The sequence below is a fragment of the Micromys minutus genome, assembly GCF_963924665.1.
Source record: "Micromys minutus genome assembly, chromosome: 7".
Lineage (NCBI taxonomy): Eukaryota > Metazoa > Chordata > Mammalia > Rodentia > Muridae > Micromys > Micromys minutus.
In genome coordinates this window covers 58,228,264-58,252,937 of record NC_137976.1, presented here as the reverse complement: position 1 = coordinate 58,252,937, position 24,674 = coordinate 58,228,264, and positions in this window count along the sequence as shown.

The window sequence follows — 24,674 nt, the reverse complement described above, 5'->3', positions numbered from 1 at the left end:
AGGGCATACATACTAGATGGCAAGGAAGTGGTCCCAGCAGCTAGCTCTGAATTGGGAGCCAGGAGAGAATTCTCCTGTGACAGTCTGAAGATCCTGCAAGAAGCGGATGTTACGCTTAAGAATGTTTAGCTGAGCTGGAGAGATGGCTCAAGAGTTAAGAGTCCTAGCTGTTCTTCCTAGAGGTTCCAGGTTCAGTTCCCAGCAACCACTCAGCATGGAACAGGGATTACAAATGTCTGTAACTCCAGTTCCAAGGGATCCAATACCCTCTTATGGCCTCTGAGTGTACTGAGTGCACATAAATACAAGAATATGTATTTATATGTATGAAAAATGCAAAGTAATTTATATGCATACAAGTAAAGTAAACATTTTTAAAAGTCCTTTTAAAACAAAGTGTGGCTAAGAAAATATTTACTAAGGACTAATCACAGTGGTGAGCCCGAGGACCAGCAATTATGGGAAAGTGTTACCATCCCTAGACCGGAGAGAGCAAACAATCAGTATAACCACTAGGCTACAACCCCTAAGGAAACACTGTTTCTGGAGACACATAAGAATTCTGTGTTACCTGGAATAGAGACGCATTCCTGGAAATTTGACACGCCAGAGACTGGGGCTGAAGGATCATGTGTGAGGCCAGCCCAGCCCACATAGTAAAAAGCTGTCTGAGAGGTAAATAAATACATAAGCACAGGGGCGGGGGAGGCGTGGAGGGTGAAATCTAGATTAGAGCTGATGCTGGGCCTGCAAAGCAAGAGTCTCAGGTTCTAGAGAACAACACCTGCTGATTCCTCTCCATAGGCCAAGACCACCAGACACTGAAACCCATCAGAGCCCAGTAGCTACAGTCCTAATGCACAGGCCGAGACAGAGACAACTAGAGAGTGGTCTCAGAGGGACAAAGGAGACCAGTCCAAAGCACAGTAGGGTGATTCCAGAATGGACTTTGAAGGCAATGAAAAGATTCACTGGTATGGAAAGGAAGATGGGAGCTATCTTGGGCAGAGGTAGCTTTCGTGAGTATAGGAAATGGAACTTTATATAGAAGTATAAAGAGAGGGAGATGTATGGGCAGAATACATTTCCTTAAGTAGAATCAAGCTGTAGCATCAAGAGGTGTGGAGGAAGGGACATGGATCATGGTTTCTCCATTTTGACCCAGTTGATAACTCTATTTGGAGAGCTTACCTGTGCTCTGCAGGGATCAGCATTGGTGGCCTCTGCCAACTGTTTGCTAGTAGCTGCTCACAGCCAGTTGTAAAGACCAAACATGTGATCATACATCAATCATAGGAACACCAAACTGCCCTCGGTTGAGAAGCATCAGGAAAGGAAGGGGACCATGATCAGAAAACTGTTCCACTGGACGTGAGATGTGCATGCAGATGTGAGAAGCTAAAAGCTTAGCTCAGAGTAGAACAGAGGGAACAGCAGAAAAGCAAATGGTCCAAATTCTATTATGGACAGGGAGGGAGGAAGAGTGATGTATTAGTGCATCGTGGGGTAACAGGATGATAGATCTTTAGTGGCACACTCAGATGGTCTGAGGCTGGTCTGAGAACAGATTATGTATCTTCTTCAGACTTAGGAATCTGGGACACTGGACGCAGGACTGAAATCTGAAGAGGGTGGTGGGACCAAGGTGCAGATCTAAATAATCTATAGAGAGATGGCTGGAAAACTGCTCTTCACATGAGGAAAGGCTATGAGTTCTTACAAAGGTAAGGTAGAGAATACTGAAGAGGGTGTTTCAGTTTATTTTTTTCTTTCTTTGCTTTTCCTGGGGTGGGGGAGGGAGTGTTGTGCATATTTAGAAGATGAATAATGTGAGATAGAAATAGAAGGTCTGGAGGCAGGAAACGCAGGCAGCTTTCTGAGGGATGGCAGTGGCTGAAGTCCAGCTCCTGCCCCACTTGCTAAGCCATATGTTGAGGCTATGCCTTGTCCAGTGTAAGTAAAGGTGACATATAGGCCAGAGCAGTTCTTTAGAGAGCCAATTCAACTGCAAAATAATAATAATACAAAAGAGCCACATCCACATCCTGTATCCCAGTGTGATAGCACACATGTGCACACACATGCACACATGCTTGCACAGACAGAATAGTTTCAGGTCTTTAAGTGGATTCTGATTGGGTGGCTCTTTTTACTCTGATTTCTCTAAGTAGTTCCAGAAGGGTCTCAAGCAATGGCTGCCCAAGGAGATATGAAGAAGAAAGGGCCATCCAAGGCTAATTATGGTGGCTGTCTTTATTGTCTTGAGGGTCCTGGTTCTCTGGAGAAAAATAATGGATCTTTTGTTACCCTACCAGGAGGCATGTTATGGTAGACAAAATTCTCAGACCCTACCACAATTCCACCTGCTGTGGCACATGGGCAACCACACTGTCATCCTTTTGAGCATGGCGGCACCCATGAACAAACTGAACATCACTCCCATGATTAAGTTTATGCGCCAGAAGGGAGTCTGCAAATGTGGTTAAGGTCCCTAATCAGATGACTCTGAGTTAGCCAAAAGGAAGATCGTTCCAGTGGGTCCAACTAAATCATGTGAGTCTTTTTAAAAGGCAAGAAGAGACACAAAAAAAATCAGGTTGTGAAGAAGACCATGTCACTTAGTTCTTCCAGAGCTAAGACAAACTCCCTCATCAATAGCCGGCAAGAAAACTAGTCTATAGCCACAAGAAATGAAATTCTGCCAACATCGGTTGAACAAGAAGAGGATTAGGTACCTCAAATTACGATCACAGACCCCTGGCACTTGGACAGCAGTCTGGGAAGATTCTTAGAGAGATCAGTAGCCTTTCTCTAGACTCCTGCCCCTTAGGAACTGAGCTGATAAGTCTATGTTTTAAATTGCTAAACTTGAAAAAGAACATGAATGCTTCGTAACTGGAGTTAATGTACCCAGGGTGCATAAACTCTGAGAAAATAGATGGATGTTCTCCATGTTAGGCTCCAAGAATTGCTGAAGGATGATACCCCAGACTCAAATAGTATGCGACAGCAAAGAGTGATTATTTGGCTTAATTTCCTACATCCAAAGACTCCCCATTTGGGAATCGAGACCTCTGGTGGACTTGCAAGCCCAATTGTAGAATCAGTCAAAACCCCTAGAGGTAGAGCTGACCAACCAGGAACCCATGGTCAGCCAAGTACAGCCATGGACAGCCAATCCAAGGATGCTTGTCCTGAAGTAAGAATAAGTAGCTAGAATGAGTAAGCCAACCCTTGGGAAGTCTCAAGAGCCTAACCAATCAATTAGTGTCAGTTGGTGGAATTCCAGGGAGGGGTATATGCCCTTTTACCTTGGTCCATGCCTGTGCTTGGGTTCCTGGATCCAGGTCTTCATTTCTGGGAAACAGAAACTTAAGATAGTCTCCCAAACTGCCAGTTAGTGGCCTGTCATGGAATCAGCCTGGCTCGGGGGAGCTCAGTCCTCAAATTCTCCCTCCGATTTTTATACCTGAACCAAACCATTGATTTGTCAGTTCTTTCCACAAGGACTGTGTCAACTGGGACCTAAGAATCCGAAGTTAGTGCTCAAACTCGGGCTTTTTGAGTTACATCTCAGCCTGTAAGGTCGGGTAATGAATGTCAGTGGGGGAATTCATCAGAAGTGGGCTGGACCTGACCAAGATCCTGACTAGGACTCAGCCATCATCAGCTCCATCTCATCCTCACTGTGACTCAAGCAGCAGGCACCGCAATCCCTCTCCCATCTGCCTATGAAATAATACATGCTGGACCTGAAAAAGATGAGCCGTGGGCGGACCATGCAGGCTACCTTTCTGAGCACATGGCTATCCTGGGTAGTTGATACGATGCAGCTATGAAGGTAGTACCAGGGAGACCAGTGGGCTCCTCCCTTCGGTCATTTCTGAGATGGGTAAAGCTTTCGTTCCCAAGATCAGTAAGTGAGACCAGCTGAACAAACACTGGACTATCATTTTCCAGGACATCCTCTTGGAAGGAAGGAGAGGAAATGGTAGAGGAAGGGGAAAAAGGAGCGTCTCATTAAGTAAATGAATATTAATGCTGTTTTGCATCCGGCCTTGTGCTAGGGCCTCCAAACACAACATGAATAAAGCAAAGCTTAAAGGTCCCACTTCTTCCTGTAGGAGGATATAGACATTCAATAAAGTAAATTTTTGAAACCGTACCGTTTGATGTGAATAAAATGAGGGAGAGCTTGGAGGGGATGCTGAGTTCCCTTTTACATGGAAGAGTCAAAGATACCTCACTGAAGGTAACTTGTGGGTACCAGTTGAGGAATTAGCCACATGGAGAGCTGAGGAGGTTGTACTCCTAGTGGAGGAAATGCAAGTGTATTTCCAAGGCAGGGATGAGCCTCACCTTTCTGAGAAACAGCATAGCCAGGGTGGCCGGAGGCAATTGAGAAGAGGCAACAGGGTGGGCATGGGGAAGCTAAAGGCTTTGAGGATCACTTTGACTTTTATTCTGTGTAAAGCAGGATATACTGAGGGGTCTGGGGACAGGTGTGACATCAGTCTTCAGTGTTCAAAGGATGGCGCTGAAAGCCACAGAGGAGCAAAACAGAAACAGTACTTGTGTTTTGCCACTGTGGTAGCACATTTTTTTTTCAATTTTATTGGATATTCTCTGTATTTACATTTCAAATTTTATACCCTTCCCCCCCACACTCCCCTCCCTCTTGCTCCTCAACTTGCTTCCATGAAGGTGCTCCCTCTTTCAATCATTTTCTCCACCTCAGTGCCTTGGCTGGTTGATGATGTTGTTCTTTCCATGAGGGCGCAAACCTTTCAGCTCCTCTAGTCCTTTCTCTGGCTTTTTCATTGGGGTTCCCGAGTTCAGTCTGATGGTTAGCTGCAAGCATCCTTATCTGTATCTGTATGACTCTAGCAGAACCTCTGAGGAGACATCCATGTCTGGTTCCTTCCAGTAAACACTTCTTGGCATCAGCAATAGTGCTTGGGTTTGGTGGCTGCATATGGGGTGGTTCTCCAGGTAAGGTAGTCTCTGTAGATCTTTTCTTCAATCCCTGAGCCTTCCCTGCTTTGTTCTCCCTTCTAAGAAGGACTGAGGCATCTAAATTCTGGTCTTCCTTCTTTTTGAGCTTCATAAGTTCTGTGGATAGTTTCTTGGGTATTCCAAGTTTTTGGACTAGTATCCGTTTATAAGTGAGTGCATACCATGCATGTTCTTTTGTGGTTGGGTTACCTCACTCAAGATGATAGCTTAAAGTTCCATCCATTTGCCTAGGAATTTCACGAACTCATTGTTTTTAATAGCTAGGTAGTACTCCATTGTGTATATGTACCACAATTTCTGTATTTATTCCTCTGTTGAAGGACATCTGGGTTCTTTCCAGCTTCTGGTTATTGTAAATAAGGCTGCTATGAACATTAATGAGCGTGTGTTCTTGTTAGATGTTGGAGCTACTTTTGGATATATTCTCAGGAGGAGTATAGCTGGGGCTTCAGGTAGTACTAAGTCCAATTTCCTGAGGAACCCCCAGACTGATTTCCAGGGTGGCTGTACCAGTTTACAACCCCAGCAACAGTGGAGGAGTGTTCCTCTTTCTACACATCCTTGACAGCATCTGCTGTCACCTGAGATTTTTTATCTTAGCCATTCTGACTGGTGTGCAGTGGAATCTTAGTTTTGATTTGCATTTTCCAGATGACTAGGAATGTTGAGCATTCCTTTAGATGCTTCTCAGCCATTCGTTATTCCTCAGTTGAGAAGTAGAGTTTGTTTAGCTCTGTGCCCCCCAAAACTGCCTGGTATTGGTACAGAGAACCAATGAAATAGGTTCAAAGGCCCAGAAATGAACCCACACACATATCGTCATTTGATATTTGACAAAGGAGCTAAAAACATTCAACAGATAAAGGACAGCCTCTTCAACAAATGGAGCTGGTTCACCTGTCAGTCGGCATACAGAAGAATGCAAATCGATCCCTTCTTATCTCCTTGTACAAAGCTCAAGTCCAAGTGGAGCAAAGATCTCCACATAAAACCAGGAACATTGAAACTAATAGATCAGAAAGTGGGGAAGAGTTTAGAACACACAGGCACAGGGGAAAATGTTCCGAACAGAACAGTAATGACTTAAAGATCAAGAATCTACAAATGAGACCTCATAAAGTTGCAAAGCTTCAGTAAGGCCAAGGACATTGTCAAAAGGACAAAACAGCAGCCAACAGATTGGGAAAAGATCTTTTTACCAATCCTACATCTGATAGAGGGCTAGTATCCAATATATACAAAGAACTCAAGAAGTTAGACTCTAGAGAATCAAATAATCTTATTAAGAAATGTGGTAGCACATTTGAGGCACGGCTTCCTCAGACAAGGGTGCTGGAAGTGGCGTGCTCAGGTTAGGGGTGACTTTTGCCCACAGATTGGAATCTGAGCTCTGAAAGAGTAGCATTTAGGGGTAAAGCCATGATCTTGAGCCTGAGCCACTAGATGGGGGGCAGCTGTCACAACTGGTATGAAAAAGCCTGATGAGCTGGTTAGAAAGGATGTGGAACTGAGGTTCAGACGCATGAAATCAGGGAACAGGGTCAGGCATCAGGCATCCCTCAGAAGGCTGCTGAAGGCTCTAGTGAGGACTTTAAGGACAGACTTGGGCCAAAGACCTAAATGTGGCATCTAAGATGTGAGACTGGGGGGAGATCACCTTAGTTTATCGTGGGGATCAGGAGACCCAGAAGGTGTCATTTGGATGCAGGGGTGAAGTTGAAACCCTAAGTCAATGGATACAGAAGAGGCTGAGAGAGAGCAGCCCAGGAGAGCTTTGCAGTAGAGAAGGAAAAATGAGGATGAGAATGGAGGGAAACAGAGTAGGAGAAATTAGACCATGTAGACTGTAGAGGACAATCTAGCAGAAGAGGGAAAGTAAAACAATGATGAGAACGATACAGTTAACCCTCGAGGCTCCAGGAAAGCAGAGGGGGATGTGGAGAGCCTATTTGACCAATTTAATATGTGACACATCTAAAAGTCCACCCATATTCTGAAATCTTGTGAGCACCCATGAACCCATGAATCCACTCCAAGGCTGGACCAGGAATCACATTTCCTCTCCTGTGCCTGCCTCTCTAAAAGCAGCTTCTCCGAGTTTTGTCATCACTAGGTCCTTGTAGCTTTCTCTTCTCTGCATTCTTTCTGTTACATGTATTGATTGATGGAGAGCCGCCTGGCAACCTCACCTCCTGCAGAGACGTCAGACCATTTCGGACAGCATTTTGAGATTCCTCTCTTATGTTCCTCTCTCACCTGGCGCACTAAAATTTAATTTTTATCATAGCCCATCACCAGGTGGCTACTGCTTTCTCTGATAAGCCCCTTCTGCATGAAAATCATTATTCACTCCTGCCTGTATCCTTCCCACTGAAGAAGGAAATCAGTACATCTTCACATATGCACATACACAACAGAGCTCAGTGGCCAGAGCCCAGGAGTCATCTAATATGCTTCTCCATCTCCTTTCTTTTTACTCCTGTCAATCTCTGGTCTCCTGTCAATCTTCTCTGTCAGTCTCTGGTTTTCCCCAGTCCCACCCATGCTGCTAGTAGGGGTGGGTAATACCAATAACTGACTATCCCTCCACCAAGGGAAGGCAGAGTATAGCCAGTGATTGATTTCTTTCATCACTAGATCTTGCCTGTGGGTGAGTGGCTCCCCCAGATCATCCAGGTATACAAGCACCTGCAGAATTTTGACAAATAACAGCAGGGTGGTTCCTTTGCAAGCAGATGGCAGTGGGCTGTGAGAAGCCCTCTGCATACAGAATCTGAACCCCCGCTTGCTCGGTGAGGCTTGAAATTGCTTTAAGGAGAGACAATGGCTTTCATCTCATAGTTACAGAAACCTCTGAAGGCCCTGGGCGAAGGGATTCATTGATTCTGGCTAATGTGCATTACTGTATAGCAGACTGGAAGACTGAATGGTTGTGTCCAGACCCTTAAAGAAGGATCCGGACTGACAAAGGGCATAGCAGACCACTGTGAGTCGTTGCTTGCCTCTAAAAATAATGAATAAGCATCATGAAATCAAAAAACCCAGAGTTGGGTTTGGGCCTACTGCCAGGGATTGAGCCATACACCAGTCACCTTCAACTTTGAGCCTGATACTTATTCTCTAAAGAAGCCTCCCTTCAGAGGTCCTCTGAGACTTCATTGCCTTGGTGTGTGCACAAGCACACATCACATATGACTGTCCTCTGCAGGGAGAAGACACGCAGATCTTCCTTCCTGCTCTGTGTCCCCAAGCATTCTGGGCTCTGCTCCTATCCTCTCCGTCACCACCCCCTTCTTAGTCTGATAAAGGTTAGAAAGGAGGACTCTGGATCCAGCCCGGATCTATCACTGGCCAATCTTCATCTTGGGCAAGGCGCTGAATGCCCAAGCTGTCTCATCTGAATGTGTCCCGTATGGCACAAGCAAGAAGAGGACCGCAGTGTGTGCTGAGTCCCTAGGGCTTTCCCTCACCTGCTACCTCTGCTCTGTTGTCCTTCTAAACCTGGGGTCCATGGCTTCACACCTGCCCAGGGCCCCTAATGTGCCCACCCCATCCTGATGGGCTCTCGCCCCCCCCCCCCACCGACTCAACTAACTACTCCTCCTCAGGCCTTTAGCATCCTCCCTCCCACAAACTCTGGGTGCTGGGGAGTCTGTGACATCACATAGTGTCCTTGCTCCCTGGAGGGCAGAGGGCAGCAGAGTTGCCCGGGCAAGGCTCCTAGCTAACAAAGCCCCAGGTGCTGCTTGCTGCTGTCCCGCCTTGACAGGTCCTCTCGCTCTTCCCCCACCAAGGGTCCAGGCGCTGGAGCTCTCCCCACACCTCCCGCCTGATACCAGGCGCGAGGAGTCGCCTGAAGCCAGACAGCCCCTTCTGAAGCCAAACTGAGGTAGCCGGAAGGGGAAGTGGAAGGGGGTGGTGAACAGCCCTGATCATGCCGCGTGCGTACGCGGGACTCACCTGGATCCCCAACCATTCCTTGCCCACAGAACCTGGAAAGAGACCACAGAGATCTTTAAATGGGGGAGTATTGCTTTCTGGCCAAATTGTGTAGGTTTCTTTTTACCCAGAACTACTATTTTATTGTCTTTTAATACTGTCCACTGTGGCTTGGAAAGACTGGATCTGGTGAGCCCGCTCTATTTTTTTCCGTTTGTAAAATGGGTGTAAGAGCACATTTAGAGGGACCATTGTCGGGACTAAGGGGTGTGACTGACACATTATAAACTGAACTGCTTGTTCATTTTTACCGGTATCTACTAAACTCTGAGTCCAGGCATAGGCTAGCACTGAAATTCTGTTGTGAGCAAAATACTGACCAAGCCTACCCTGAGGTTTAGAGTGGATAGAGAAGAAATATACTTAGTCAAAGAATTGAAATAATCGTGTCAACTTTGAACTAAGTGTCACTGAAAGGGTAGAGTGGATCTGTCTTGGAGGTCACTGGAGAATTAAGCTGAGCTCAGATGAAAGAATTGGCCTGTGTAGCGTAGGAAGCACCTCCCAGGGCAGCATAACTGTCCCAAGCCCTGCCACTTTCTATTTCAAATCAGAGCAAGGATGTACAAGGGCTTGGTCCTGAGTTCCAAGAGCTGTTCATAGAAACAACTCTGAGATTCTGGTGTGTGGAGCCTTTCATTTCTGTGACTGATCCCTGAAACCACACCAATAAAACCAAATGAAATTCCAGAAATGAGACCATAGGAGATATTTCATAAACGTAAAGTCTGTAGCACTTAGCAAGTATGAGTTGGCTTGCTGTTGTCCTCTGGGAGGCGTGTAGGTTTCGTTTAGTCGGGCATTTACTGGGTGGTAAGGACTGGGGGCGGGCCCTGGGAGGTAGGTATAAGGGAAGAGAGCCTGCCCAAGCCAAGAGCTCTAAGAATGCAAAAGAGCTTTAGCGGGATGTTGGGTTAGCACAATGGTCTGATGGAGTGGATTGTTCTCCTACTTAAAAAAAAAGAAATGAGTAGGCTAAGTCATACTGCTCAAGGGCTGAGATGTTGCATCTGGATGCCAAAGACTCTAAGGTTCCGAAGCTTTGTGATTCAAGAGTGTATGGAACTTCTGAGAGTAAGTAAGAGACAGAAAGTGCAGGGAGATCTGGCCTAAACTTCTCCTGCTGTGTTGGACATTTCTACAAAGGTAAAGCTGCTACCCACCTTGGCTTCAAGGCTTTGAACACTGAGTCACAATAGACTTCTCTTATTCTCTTTCCCAACCTCCTACCAAATTCTGTATATCCAATTTCCTAAACGTCTGTTTCCCAGTCCCTCCTAACTTTCTCCAGACGTGGAACTCCCAAGTTGTGCTCAAGAAGCTACCAGGCTTCCCTCTGCAGACTTCCCCTGCAGAAGGTCCATTCTGCTCTCTTTAGTTTACTCCTAAACCTATAGGCCAGTGTGTTCTGGGGCCAAACAAACAAATAGTACAAGTAATTTTAACAAAGATGGTTCAACATAAAAATTTCTTTTAAAAAATGATGTATGCGTGGATCACAAATGCAAAGGAGTAACCTTCAGCTGGACCACTCTGGGAAAGGACCAATCCCAGAGCTTGATGTAGAGGGTTGTAACCACAGTTCATCAGAGAGCAGGGATGCCACCCAGACAGAACTGACTCTTTGAGATGCCAGAGAGGTCTACTCACTAGAGTAGTAGCATTCATCTCCAGAGCTTCCCAAGAATGTGCCGGGTGTGTTACATTTCCATCACTATAACAAAGTACCTGAGGTAATTAAATTATAAAGGGTGGTTTTGAGATCATGTCCCTATTAAATTTGTCTTCTTGCAATAGGAACACATCATTTAAAAAAATGGAAAATTGTTGCAGATCAAGCCACTCATCCCCTAAGCCAGGAAGCAAAGAGAAGAATCTAAGATCCCATGCATGCCTCTGATAACTGAAGAATCTCCCTTTGGGCTGCATTTCTTTAAAATTCTCTCACCTCTCAGTGGTATCTTCTGAGTACCAAATTGTTAACACAGACTTTGATAGTTACTACACCGTAGAACAAACAAAACTGTCAGCTGTGGGTACCACAGACATTCACTGCAGCAGGAAGGCTCTCAAAGAGACAACATAGAATAGGGACCAGATGCTGGAGATGCTCTGCTACAGGGTCCAAAGCTGGGGACACTTAAGGTTTCTAACCCCTCCTTCTGGAGTCCAGCGAGGAGGCCATATCTGAACCATGAAGAAAAATGGCTCCCCAAATGCCCCTCTCCAGTGCTATATGCACACAAAGTTTAACATGAGACAGCTGGTACAGGAGAAAGTATTGGAAGACCTGCTTCAATTTTGAGGTTTTTCATTTGCTTTGGTTTTTTTGCTGAAGCAGAAGAGAATGATTTTGGAATTGAGGAACAATGATTTGATGGTCAGTGTATCAAGCCAACAGCAGAATCTGAAGTGTGGCACTGATACATAAACCATCTCCTGGCTCTCTATTTCCTTTAAGGTACTAAGCCTTTAGAGAGGATTTTATATTCAGTTCTTGAACAATAGATGCAACCTTAGACCCAACCATTCTATTTCATCCACCTTAGCACCATGATTACAGTTTCTGAATTCACTTGTTTCTAAAACCTCCCCAATGTTTGTCTTCTTGGCTGGGTGAAATCCCTCTTCTCTCTCACAGTAAACATGTTCAGTGAATAATTGCCCGATACTTGGGACTGTTCTGGCAGATGGGAACATAGCAATAAGCATTCTAGGCTTCCCTGCATCTCAGTTGAAATATCATCTCCAGTCTTTGGAAATTATCTTCTAACCGACTCCCACTCCTTTGTTCTATCTAGAATGGGCTCCTTGACATTTTCCATACCCTATTTTAATCACCGATCTTCCTCTCAATTCCTTACACTAGTTCTTAAATTCAATGTGTCTGACTTAATTTTTTCTGTATTTCAGAGCTTAATCTAATTCCAAGAAAACATACAAAGTTTGGTTGGGTTGATGGTTTTCCCCAGGATCTGATATCAAAAGCTATGACCAGGTCTAGAATCCTGGTCTAGCAGCCAAGAGTATTTCTTCATTAGAGTACCTGCCACTGGGATGTTATGCTGCACCTAGCTGTATGTGCTATGTTAGAAAAGAACATTATGTTGTTATAAATATGGGCAATGGTAATAGAAACAGAGAGAAACATAGCCCTGGTTTTGTATTGAAAACCATTATACATCCACTGGAGAGCCTTGGTTCCTGTACTTCAAGTCTCTGAATCAAGATTGCTACAGGTACAACAGAAGCAGGAAGAACACTTATGCTGGGACAGGGGATGATGTGAAGTGTTTTTATAGTTTGCCAGGGGATAAAGAATATTTCCACCATATTCTCAGAAAACACAAGGCAAAGGTGACCCCAAATATGGACATCATTAGACAGCTTTAGGAAGCATGAGACAGTCTATGGACAAGCTTTGTACCACTGCACATGGGAGGTCATGATGTGAGCATAGAGAAATCTTTTTATTTAGAGCTGTGAGAGCTATGGTAGATTGAGGTGCCTGTCCAGTTGTTAAATAACATGGCCTGTATGACTTGCAATGGGTGGTACTGGCAACTTTGTTAGCCTGAGCACCCCCACCATCACCAAAAAAAAAAAAAAAAAAGGATGAAGTCAAGTGAGCCTGCTCTTAGCAATATTGCTGTTGGCATCCAAATGTCGCATCGCCCTGATGATGAATTTGGCCCAGTATAAAATGTCAGGCTTCAATAATATAAAGTTGGGAAAACAAACAAAGCTAATATAAGTAGGATAAAGTGTGGCGAGTTTAAACACATTTCTTCTTTAGGCAAGGCCTCACAGTGTGGCCCCAGCTGTCCCCAAACTCCTCAGCAATCCCCTTCTGCCTCCCCAGGGATGGGATTACAGGCATTGTTCCACCACACCAGGATTTAATTTGTGGAGATCCTGAAGGTCACATGGGGTATCATTTTGATTATAAAAGTACTAAAGATCCACTGAAGGCTTTTTAGAGTGATTAAGTGGTTTAGAAAATTGATAGGAGCCAGGCAATGGTGGTGAATGCCTTTAATCCCAGCACTCAGGAGGCAGAGGGAGGTGAAGCTCTGAGTTCAAGGCCAGCCTGGTCTACAGAGTGAGTTCTAGGACTGCCAGGACTACACAGAGAAACCCTGTCTCAAAAATAAAGGGAGGGGAGAAAAAAATCTCGAAATCCAGAAGAAAAAGCAGAAAGAGGAGGATGAGAAGGAGGAGGAGGAAGAGGAGGAGGAAGGTTGATATGGCAAGCTAAGCCTTAGTGTCCTGGCATTGGGAAATTCGTACTACTAGAATTTAGCTCTCTTTGGTTCTTTTGAGTCCATCTAAGAGAGATGAAGAATGCATGCTGCCCTATTCTGAGTCTCCCTTTGTTTCAAATAGGACTTTTTCTGACAAACCACCACTGTTCTACTCTAAGGTGCTAAAAATAAACTTCCATGATTCAAATGAGATCATAAAGTATCTCTTAGCTATCTGTGAGAGCAGAAAAACATAGAAACATAGTGTTTATTTAAGCTTGGACCTGCCCTAGAGAAAAAGCCTGGACATTTACTTACTTTACTAATGTAATACCGTGTGCACAGCAGTGAACTACACCTAAGTCTTGACTGTGCACAGCACAACCTGTACCTGTGTATACCACTCATCACCGTTATGCCTCTCTGTTGCTGTTTGGAAAGATGCCTGTTTTTATTCTCTTAATTTAAAAAAAAAGTTAAATAAGCTGGATAGAAATGGACATCAAAAGAAAAAGATGAACCTAAAATGGCCGTGATGTACCACCACAGGGTAATTGAAGAGATAAGTAAGTCTGGGATGCTCTTATGAGGTAAGATAATTACCTAATGCATAGGTAACTGATGGATAGAGAATGTATCATTATTTGGGAATCGTCAGCATAGAGTTCAGGTTAGAGTCAGGAAAGCGTCATCTTCCTCCCAGCTAGAAAAGGGTTCAAGTCTCAAGTGAAAACACAACATTAAAAAGCTGTTTAAGTCAGTGTGTGTGTGTGTGTGTGTGTGTGTGTACCAGTTCTCCTATATTATCCTGTTGTGCATATGGAAGTAGGTCAGAAGACAACTTTGTGAAGTCATCAGAGAGCTCATGGTTATGCTGGTTTCTTGCCAACTCGGGGTCTGAACTGAGTGTTCTGTGGAGTCCTCGCAGGGGCTTGTTTCTCTGAAAGAAAGCAGACTGAGTTTCAGATTTATGGTGTGTGTGCACATATGAGTGTCTCTGGAGTCAGGAAGAGTGGGCATCAGCTCCTCTGGAGCTAGACTCACGGCAATGTGCATGCTGTGAACCAAACTGGGGTCCTCCCCAAGAGCAGTAATGCACTCTTGACCGCTGGGCCATCTTCCTTTCTAAGTACATGTAGAATATCTGCAGGGACAATCTAAAGGAGAAACATGGAAGGACATAGAACCTCAGAAAATGTATCTCTAAAGTAATGGAAGAGACAGGTAAGCAGCAGAAACGGGCGTGCAGTTAAGAGCTAAATGGACTTAGGACAAACAATCTGGTAGGGCCATTTCTGATAGAGCGAAGCGGTTCTTGAGGGAGCAATCAATTTTTTAAGAACACAATCCAGAATCATGGAAGAAAATATGTCACCAGAAGAACCATTAGATTCAGAAATGAGAGAGATGGTTCACTTATACCTATGAAATTAGTGTCAAGGCACCACATGGACCCCTCTACCCTGGCTCACTCAACTTGCAAGACCTGGCAATCACATGACCATCTTAAAATCTAACAGGTGATCAGAAACACTAAAATATCACCCTACCCACCTCAGCAAAGTGCTTCAGTCCAGTTAGACTAGGGCACTGCTTCTTCTCTTTCAGAGAGTCTCCCCCACCCCCGGTGCCTGACCTGGGTCACTTGGATTTTTCACATTTGTTCCTCATACCTCCCACTTCATTTAGATAGTAATGAAGATGTCCTCTGGTCAGTGTGATTATCTGGAAACTATTTCTCTGTGATCAAAAACTATGTCTGCACAGTCATCTTGTCTTGTGATTTCCTCTGGGAGACAATCACTTTTCAGTTAAGTCATAAAAATTAGCTAATTGTTCCCCTAACAACCAGATTACTCTGTATGAAAGCTCATCTTTTACCAGAAATTGATTGCAATACCAGTAAATCTCTTTTATCACATAACATCCTAAGACAATGAGGCACGTTTCAAAGCAGAAGTTCTTGGCGCTTGAGTTAGGAAAGATTTCTCTACCAGCCCTGCCCCCTTCTTAAGGTCACAGCACACATAAAATACTCATAAGGCACACTGGGTACACAGTGGAGCACATGATCCCCCGTGATGCCTGAGACCCACTGAGAAGAAAAGAACTGACTCCCATAAGCTGTCTTCTGCCCTCCCCATGCACCATGACATATGCATGCTCCATGCACACAAAAGTAAACTGTTAGTTCAAGTACTGTAGCCCTGAACTGCTTTTCTACTAGTCTTTGAAGTTATGTTCCTACTAGACTAGCCTTCAAATTCAGTTCTCCTACAAGGTCCTCAACTTTGTTAAAAAACCATTGTATTTTCTTTTCCAAAAAATATTTATTTATTTATCTATTTATTATAAGTACACTGTTGCTGTCTTCAGACACACCAGAAGAGGGCATCAGATCCCATTACAGATGGTTGTGAGCCACCATGTGGTTGCTGGGAATTGAACTCAGGACCTCTGGAAGAGCAGTCAGTGCTCTTAACCTCTGAGCCATCTCTCCAGCCCCCATTGTATTTTCATACATTCATTACAATCTTTATACGTTCACTCTAGTGAACATCAAGATACGTGGGAAAGAAACAGTGAACATGGTCATTCTATCTCTAGATGTTTTCATTAAAATATGCTATTTTCATTACATCTGAGAAATTTATTTCTATTTTTGTCAGTTTTGTCTCTAAAATAGTAAATGCTGATAGACATAAACCATTAACAAAAGCAGTTGGGAGGGAAAAGTGGGGGAAGGGGAGGGGATTAGAAGGGAAGGACTGGGAAGAGAATTGATCAAAATACATTATGAAGCTCTCAAACAATAAAAAATGTAAAAAATCATACAAGGTAATTTTATAAAACAGAATCCTGATCCTTTGAAGACTGGCAAGATGGCTCAGTTAGCAAAGAGGTTTGCTGCCAAGCCTGAAGCACTGAGTTCCATCCTTGGGACCCACGTGAGAGAAGGAGGGAAGGTTGGCCTCTGACCTCTACAGGTGCACTGTGGCACACGTGCCCCACCCAATAAATAAATACATTTCTTTTACAAGAGACATTGTATCCCTTGAAGGTTTCTATCAAGGCTTGACATAACTTACCTGGCACAGTTTTGTTCATTTCCTATTTTCCCAGACATTGGGCTTACAAAAACTGAACAGAGAAAAGAACGTAAATTTAAAACAATTCTCTATAGACTCCTAATGAATGGTTTGTGGGTCTTTAAAAGATGCTGAGCTAATTAATAAAACGATTATTCTTTACCGCAGGAAAAGGTGCATGTGAGCATTCAGGAAGACTATAGGAAGGCTTTGAGATTCAGCAAACCAGTTTTCAAAGGAAGTCAAGCCAAAGTTTTTGAAAATTTGAGCATTTAGTAAGGAGGACATTTTGGAAACATAAAATATAATGACTAAAATGGCAATGTTTTAATATAAGCATTTATTTCAAGAACCATACAACTAAAATAGTTTGAAGTTTTTAAGATGTAAAGTCATGGGTTTTAGTGAATTGATTGTATTCTTTTTCATGTTTGTTTTTAGAAGCAAACATTATTTGTAATTTCTATAAGCAACATGAGTCATTAAAAATATACATCAAATATCTGATTTGAGATTAGCATCAAAAGACAAAGTAGCTGGTCATAGTGATTCTGTATTATTGGCACATGGGAAGCAGAAACAGAAGGATCTTGAGTTCATGACCAACCTACACTATTCACTGAGATCTTGTCTCAGATCCCAAGGATTAAGAATGAAGGCCAGTCTGCCCTGGGCAAGACCATGTATTTGAACCCCAGCACAAAAGGCCTAGAATAGGGACATGAATTGGTCACAACTGAACAAATATAAATTCTATCAGAGACAGATAATGATAGTTTATAGAAGCATATACTTTGTTTCAAAGAAATAATGTGGGAAACTTAAGAACAAAGTTAAAAAACTTTGAAACACTCGAGCACAATGTTTGACACTGTGATAATACATATATCACAGTTAAAGCAAAAATCAGATTTACGGGGAGGGATGGTTTTATTGTCACAAACAGCAGGGAAAGCCTTCTGTGCCTGCCTGGAGGCAGGTGTTACACGTAAAACTTTAAGCAGGAACAAACAAGAAGCACTGAAAACCTGAAACCTTACTCGCTGTGCCAAACAGCATCCAAATAGAATTTCAACTACTTTACGCTTGTAAGTGACTGTAAAGTTTGTGTCACTATAAACTGTTTACGAGCGTCACTCTCTTGATGTACACCTGTTAGCTGGCTCCCACACTCACTATAAGGAGCTCTACTTTAGTGAGTACAAGAGGCAGAACGGGGTTTAATGCAAAATGTGCACTGCCTACTTGGGCTTCTAGGAAAGCTCAGTAGGGTCTCAAGATGAGCACTGAGGTGGTGTGAGCTTGAATAGAGGAAAGGGAGGCTGTTCAAGCAGCAGTAACTTCCAAGGGAAAAGGAGAAACAAAGGTATTATACATTGCAAATGTAATTCCTTAGACAGTGGCTGCAAAGAAGGGTATTAACAGGAGGTATTATACACTGTAAATGTAAATCCTTAGGAAGTAGCCACAGAGAATATTGTTAACAGTAAAGGCAGGAAACATGTAGTTTTTTTAACTTTATTTTATAAAACAAAGATAAATGTACAAATTTTAAGCATTTTGCATAAAAGTATACGAATACATTTTTATAAGGTTGTAATTAGGTATTTGTGGGTACATATATATACACATATGTATATATGTAACAATAATGTAGGAAAAGAGGTTAGTAATTTGAGGGGATAGGAGAGAAACTGGGAGGGGCTGTAGGAAGGAAAGGAGGATGTGATACAGTTCTATTTTAATTAAAATATTTTTTTCTTGAACTTCACGCAGTCTGTGAGTGGTTTCTGGAGTGTTCAGAGCTTTCTGGGGTTAGTATCCCTTTATCAGTGACTGCATATTATGTCTGTTCTTTTGTGACTGGGTTATCTCACTCAGGATGATATTCTCTAGATGCATCCATTTTCTTAACAATTTCATTAAGCCATTGTTTCTGAAAGCTAAGTAGTACTCCATTGTGTAAATGTACCACAATTTTTGTATCCATTCATCTACTGAAGGACATCTGGGTTCGTTCCAGCTTCTGGCTATTATAAATAGAGCTGCTATGAACATTGTGGTGCATGTGTCTTGTTGTGTGTTGGAGCGTTTCTGGGGTAAATGCCCAGAAGTGGAATAACTGGGTCTTCAGGTAGTACTATGTCCATTTTTCTGAGAAACCCCCAGACTGATTTCCAGAGTGGTTGTATCAGTTTACAACCCCACCAGCAGTGGAGAAGTGTTCCTCTTTCTCCACAATCTCGCCAGCATCTGTTGTCATCTGAGTTTTGGATCTTGGCCAATCTGACTGGTGTGAGGTGGAATCTCAGGGTTGTTTTGATTTGCATTTCCCTGATGGCTAAGGATGTCGAGCACTTCCTTAGATGTTTCTCAGCCATTCGATATTCCTCGATTGAGAACTTTTTAAGTCTGTACCCCATTTTTTAATAGGGTTGTTTGATTCTCTGGTGTCTAGCTTTTTGAGTTCCTTGTACACCTTGGATATTAGGCCTCTATCTAATGTGTGGAGTTGGTAAAGATCTTTTCCCATTCTGTTGGCTGCCATTTTGTTTTCTTGACAGTGTCTTTAGCCTTACAGAAACTTTGCAATCTCATCAAGTCCCATTTGTCAATCTTTGACCTTAGAGCTTGAGCCATTGGTGTTCTGTTTAGGAAATTTTCTCCTGTGCCTATGAGTTCTAAGGTTTTCCCTACTTTCTCATCTAATAGTTTCAGTGTACATAGTTTAATGTGGAGATCTTTGATCCACTTACACTTGAGCTTTGTACAAGGAGATAAGAAAGGGTCTATTTTCATTCTTCTGCATGCTGAGTGCCAGTTGGACCAACACCATTTGTTGAATAGGTTGTCCTTTTTCCATTGAATGTTTACAGCTCCTTTGTCAAAAATCAGGTGACCATATACATGAGGGCTCATTTCTGGATCTTCTATTCTATTCCATTGATCCACGTGCCTATTTCTGTACCAGTACCATGCAGTTTTCAGCACAATTGCCTTGTAATGTAGCTTGAGATCAGGGATAGTGATTCCCGCAGATGTTTTCTTGTTGCTGAGGATGGATTTCGCTACTCTAGGTCTTTTGTTATTCCAAATGAAATTGCACATTGCTCTTTCCAACTCAGTGAAGAACTGGGTAGAAATTTTGATGGGGATTGCATTGAATCTGTAGATTGCTTTTGGTAAGATGGTCATTTTTAAAATGTTGATTCTTCCAATCCATGAGCATGGGAGATCTTTCCATTTTCTGAGGTCTTCCTCGATTTCCTTCTTTAGAGGTCTGAAGTTCTTGTCATACAGGTCCTTCACTTGCTTAGAGTCACACCAGGGTATTTCATAGTTTTTGTGACTATTGTGAAGGGTATCTTTTCCCTAATTTCTTTCTCCACATGTTTGTCCTTTGAATATAAGAAGGCTACTAGTTTGTTTGAGTTAATTTTATATCCAGCCACTTTGCTGAACTTGTTTATCAGCTGTAGGAGTTCTCTGGTGGAATCTGTGGGGTCGCTTAAGTACACTATCATGTCATCTGCAAAGAGTGATGTTTTTACTTCTTTTTTTCCAATTTGTATCCCTTTGATTTTCTTTTGCTGTCTAATTGCTCTGGCCAGGACTTCCAGTACTATGTTTAATAGGTAGGGGAAGAGTGGGCAGCCTTGTCGAGTCCCTGATTTTAGTGGAATTGCTTCAAGTTTCCCACCATTAAGTTTGATGTTGGCTGTTGGTTTGCTGTATATTGCTTTTATTATGTTTAGGTATGGGCCTTGGATTCCTGTTCTTTCCAAGACTTTAAACATGAAGGGATATTGAATTTTGTCAAATGCTTTCTCAGCATCTAGTGAAATGACCATGTGGATTTTTTCTTTGAGTTTGTTTATAAGGTGAATTAAATTGCTGGATTTCCGTATGTTAAACCATCCCTGCATCCCAGGGATGAAGCCTACTTGATCATGGTGAATGATTGTTTTGATGTGTTCTTGGATTCGGTTTGCAAGGATTTTGTTGAGTATTTTTGCATCAATGTTCATAAGTGAGATTGGTCTGAGGTTCTCTTTCCTTGTAGGTTTATAACCTCTGCTAGTTTTACAGTATTCTTGTTCAGTTTTTGTTTCTCTGATCTGTTCATTGTTGAGAGTAGGGTATTGAGGTCTCCCACTATTATTGTGTGGGGCACAATGTATTTTTGAGCTTTAGTAGGGTTTCTTTTATGAATATCGGTGCTTTTGTATTTGGAGCATATATGTTAAGGATTGAGAGTTCCTCCTGACAAATTTCCCCTGTAATGAGTAAAAAGTGTCCTTCCTTATCTTTTTTGATAACTTTTGGTTGAAAATCTACTTTATTTGATATTAGAATGGCCACTCCAGCTTGCTTGTTGGGGCCATTTGCTTGGAAGGTTTTTTCCCATCCTTTTACTCTGAGATAGTATCTGTCTTTGTCTCTGAGATGAGTTTCTTGTATGAAGCAAATTGCTGGGTTTTGTTTATGTATCCAGTCTGATAGTCTATGTCTTTTTATTGGGGAATTGAGTCCATTTATGTTAACAGACATCAAGGAATAGTGGTTGCTGTTTCCTGTTATTTTTGCTTTTGGAGATTGAATTGTGCCTGTATGTCTTTCTTCTTTTGGTTTTCTTGCTTAGGAGTTTTCTTGTTTTTATTAAGATGTAGTTCCCCTCATTGTATTGGGTGAAAACAATCCCCCTATAACTCATTGTAGTGCTGGGTTTGTTGTCAGATATTGTGTAAATTTAGTTTTGTCTTGGAATATCTTAGTCTTTCCATCTATGGTGATTGAGAGTTTTGCTGGGTATAACAGCTTTGGCTGGCACCTGTGCTCTCTTAGGGTCTGCATGATGTCTGTCCAGGCTCTTCTAGCTTTCATAGTCTCTGTTGAGAAATCAGGTGTGATTCTGATTGGTCTGCCTTTATATGTTACATGGCCTTTTTCCCTTACTGCTTTTAATATTTTTTCTTTACTTTGGGCACTTTGCGTTTTGACTATTATGTGTCGGGAAGAATTTCTTTTCTGATCCAATCTATTTGGAGTTCAGTAGGCTTGTTTTATGCTCATGGTCATCTCATTCTTAAGGGTAGGGAACTTTTCTTCTATGATTTTGTTGAAGATATTTACTGTGCCTCTTAGTTGATATTCTTCGCCCTCTTCTATTCCTATTATCCTTAGGTTTGCTCTTCTCATTGTGTCCTGGATCTCTTGGACATTTTTGGTTAGGAGCTTTTTGGTTTTTGCATCTTCTCTGACTGCTTTGTCTATGTTTTCAATGTTGTCTTCGGCCCCTGAGATTCTCTCTTCCATCTCTTGTATTCTATTGGAAATGCTTGCATCTGTGACTCCTGATTTCTTTTTTAGGTGTTCTACCTCTAGGGTTATCTCTTTTAGTGTTTTCTTTATTGTGTAAATTTCCATTTTAAATTCCTTCTTCCATTCCTTCATCTCTTAAGTTCTGTTTTTCTCTAGTTCTTTGAGTTCATTGAGTGTTTTTCTTGTTTCTTTTTTAAAAGCTTCTAATTCTTTATGCTTTTCCTCCCGTTCTTGTTTAAGGATCTCTATCATCATCTTGAGGTATGATTTTAGGTCTGCGTCTTCTTTTTCTGGAGTGTTTGGCATTCCGCTGTTTGCTGTGATGGGAGAGCTGAGTACTGGTGTTGCCAGGTTGTCTTGGTTTCCCTGGGGTATGTTCTTTCCCTTTCCTCTTGCCATCTTGTTGTCAGTCTTGTGTCCCTGGATCACCGCTGGCTCACTGCTGGCTCACTGCTGTTCCTGGTGGCGGGTAGTCTGAGTGCAGTTCCTCACTCCTTGTTGTCCAGCTGGGAATAGCCCTATGCTGGGTTACTGGTTCCCTGCAGCAAGCTGGGGCAGGGAAACCTCGGGACTGCACTTTTTTGTGCAATTGGCAGAGATCTCTCTGCACCCCGGCTACTCGAAATGTCTCCTGACAGTCCTGTGTCCCTGGCTCACCACTGGCTCTCTCGGGAAACTTGTAGTTTAAAATATGTACAAACCAGGGAATGGAGAGGTGGCTCAGCGGTTAAGAGCACCTACTGCTCTTCCTGATGACCCAGGTTGAATTCTCAGCACTCACATGTCACCTTACAACTGTTTGTGATTCCTGTTCCATAAGATCCAACACCCTCAGACAGACACACATGCAGTCAAAACACCAATGTACATAAAATAAAGTAAATAAAATCCCATGGAGAACCTTGACAGCCTGGCTCTCAAAGCTGTTTTGTGAGGCCCCCTGCTCTATTAAAAGCCGTCAAGACTATGGTTGTGACCATCTTGGGTAGGATGGATCCAAGAATATCCTGAAATGAGGATGCTGAGGAGAAGGGTGAGCAGTGGGTGAGGAAGAGCTGGACCAGAGAGAGAGGGTGGAGGTAGAGAGAGTGAACTGGAGACACATCAAATGAAGTGTCAGTGGGAGTCAGTGGAACTCAACACTCTAGAGACAATGCAGGGCAAATCCAGTGCTTTGAGACCACAGGGCCAAAAGATGGGTAGTACTGTGTTCAGATAAATTTTGTGGACTAAGGATGTGGCTCTAAAGTGGAGTGCTTTGTAGCATGTGTGAGCCCCTGGATTCCATAGTCTCATGTGTGTGCATGCACGCGTGCACATACCTTTCTTTTTTAAGATCCTATAGAAATCAGTAAAAATGATAAAATAGTGTAACCAGCTTCTTGGTCCCTCAGGAAATGTGGTTAAACTTAGCATGTGACCCAGCCAGCCTAGCTCTGGTTACATACCTCAAAACTGAAAGCGGGGAACAAATAGATGTACACATGCTCATAGCAGCACTTGTTAAAATCCCCAAAGATGCCAACAGCCTTTTCTAAATGCCCATTGACAGAAGAAGGCATAATCCAAGTAACCAAACCATATGCCATCCAGGGAATATCATACAAGCCTAAAAAGTGTGGAGATTCTGGCGCATGCTACAACATGCATGAAGCTGAAAGGCATCATACTACAAGAAATACACCAGATCCAGAAGGACAAATATGTGTGAGTACAGGGGGCCTTAAAGGTTCTCAAATTCACATAGTCGAAAGGGTAGAGTCATGGTTGTAAGTGACAGAGGAAAGAAGGCCTTTCTGTTCATAGAGTTTCCATGTGTGAGCATAAGATCGCTCTGGAAGTGGGTGGTGTCGATGACGTCAGCAGTGCACGCGTATGGGATGCCACGGAGCTGTGTGCTGAAAAAGATCAACATGGCAGATCAGATGCTACACATTTTACCAGAGTAAATAAGATAAGCAATTTAAGGCACTGTCGTTTACAAAATAAAGTAGGTTGAAAAGTCATTAAAAACCAATTCACAGTGCTGCCCTTGGTGGCTAATACCTGTAATCCCAGCAACTGGAGTTGGAAACAGGAAGATTGAGGACTTAAAGTCACCCAAAGGACACATGAGGTCGGGGCCAGCCTGAGCTACATGAGGTCCTGTCTCAAAACAAAACAAAAAGAGCTTGCAACAGTAGCTATGGAAAACCTTGTTTCGACATTAAAAAAATAAAATGTGTACTATAAATAGAGCTATAAAGACAATGCGACATTACGCATCTGGCTGAAACCTGGACAATAGCTAGCACTCAAGACTCTCCCTGCTTTCTGATGACATCCCTCTCCTCTCCAGTTGGAAAACTGCCAACTCTAGATTTTCTTCATTGCTTCTAGTCATTGGTACAATGTTTAGGGGGGACCAAAGCCATATCCTGGTTTCCCATGGGCACCATGAGACTCCCTTATGGTGGTATACTTCCATTTCTAGATATCTATCACCCCTCGTCATTATTAGAATATTTGGATGGGTCCCAAACAATGTCCTGTTTTCCCTTGGGTACCATGAGATACCCTCATGGTGATTTAATGTCTTTATGTTCAGGGAGAACAGCGGTAGGCAAAGCGTTTATCCTGATAAAGGAAATCATCTCCTAAAGTGACTTGCCTAGAAGTCTCTCTTGTCAGTGGTAGCATCTAAATCAACCATTGCACCATTGGTCATTTCTTTGCACCTTTTCATCTTCTGTCTTCCCTGTCTTTTTGGTCCTTTCCCAATATGACTGTCCCCAGAGTTTAAAAACCTTGGTCTGTTGATTTCTGTACTTAACTGGCACATTGAAGGCCTTTTATTGTGATAAAGATGAGCATGGATTCTTTGCATCCATCTTGTTAGTCCATACGTCCCAGGCTTCCTTCCCAGCTCCTGTTTTCCTTATTTTGGATTGATAAGGCTTTGATGGTGAGGGGAGTATTTTTGTATATAAGCCCTTTTTCTCCTTTTTACATATAAAGTGGTTAC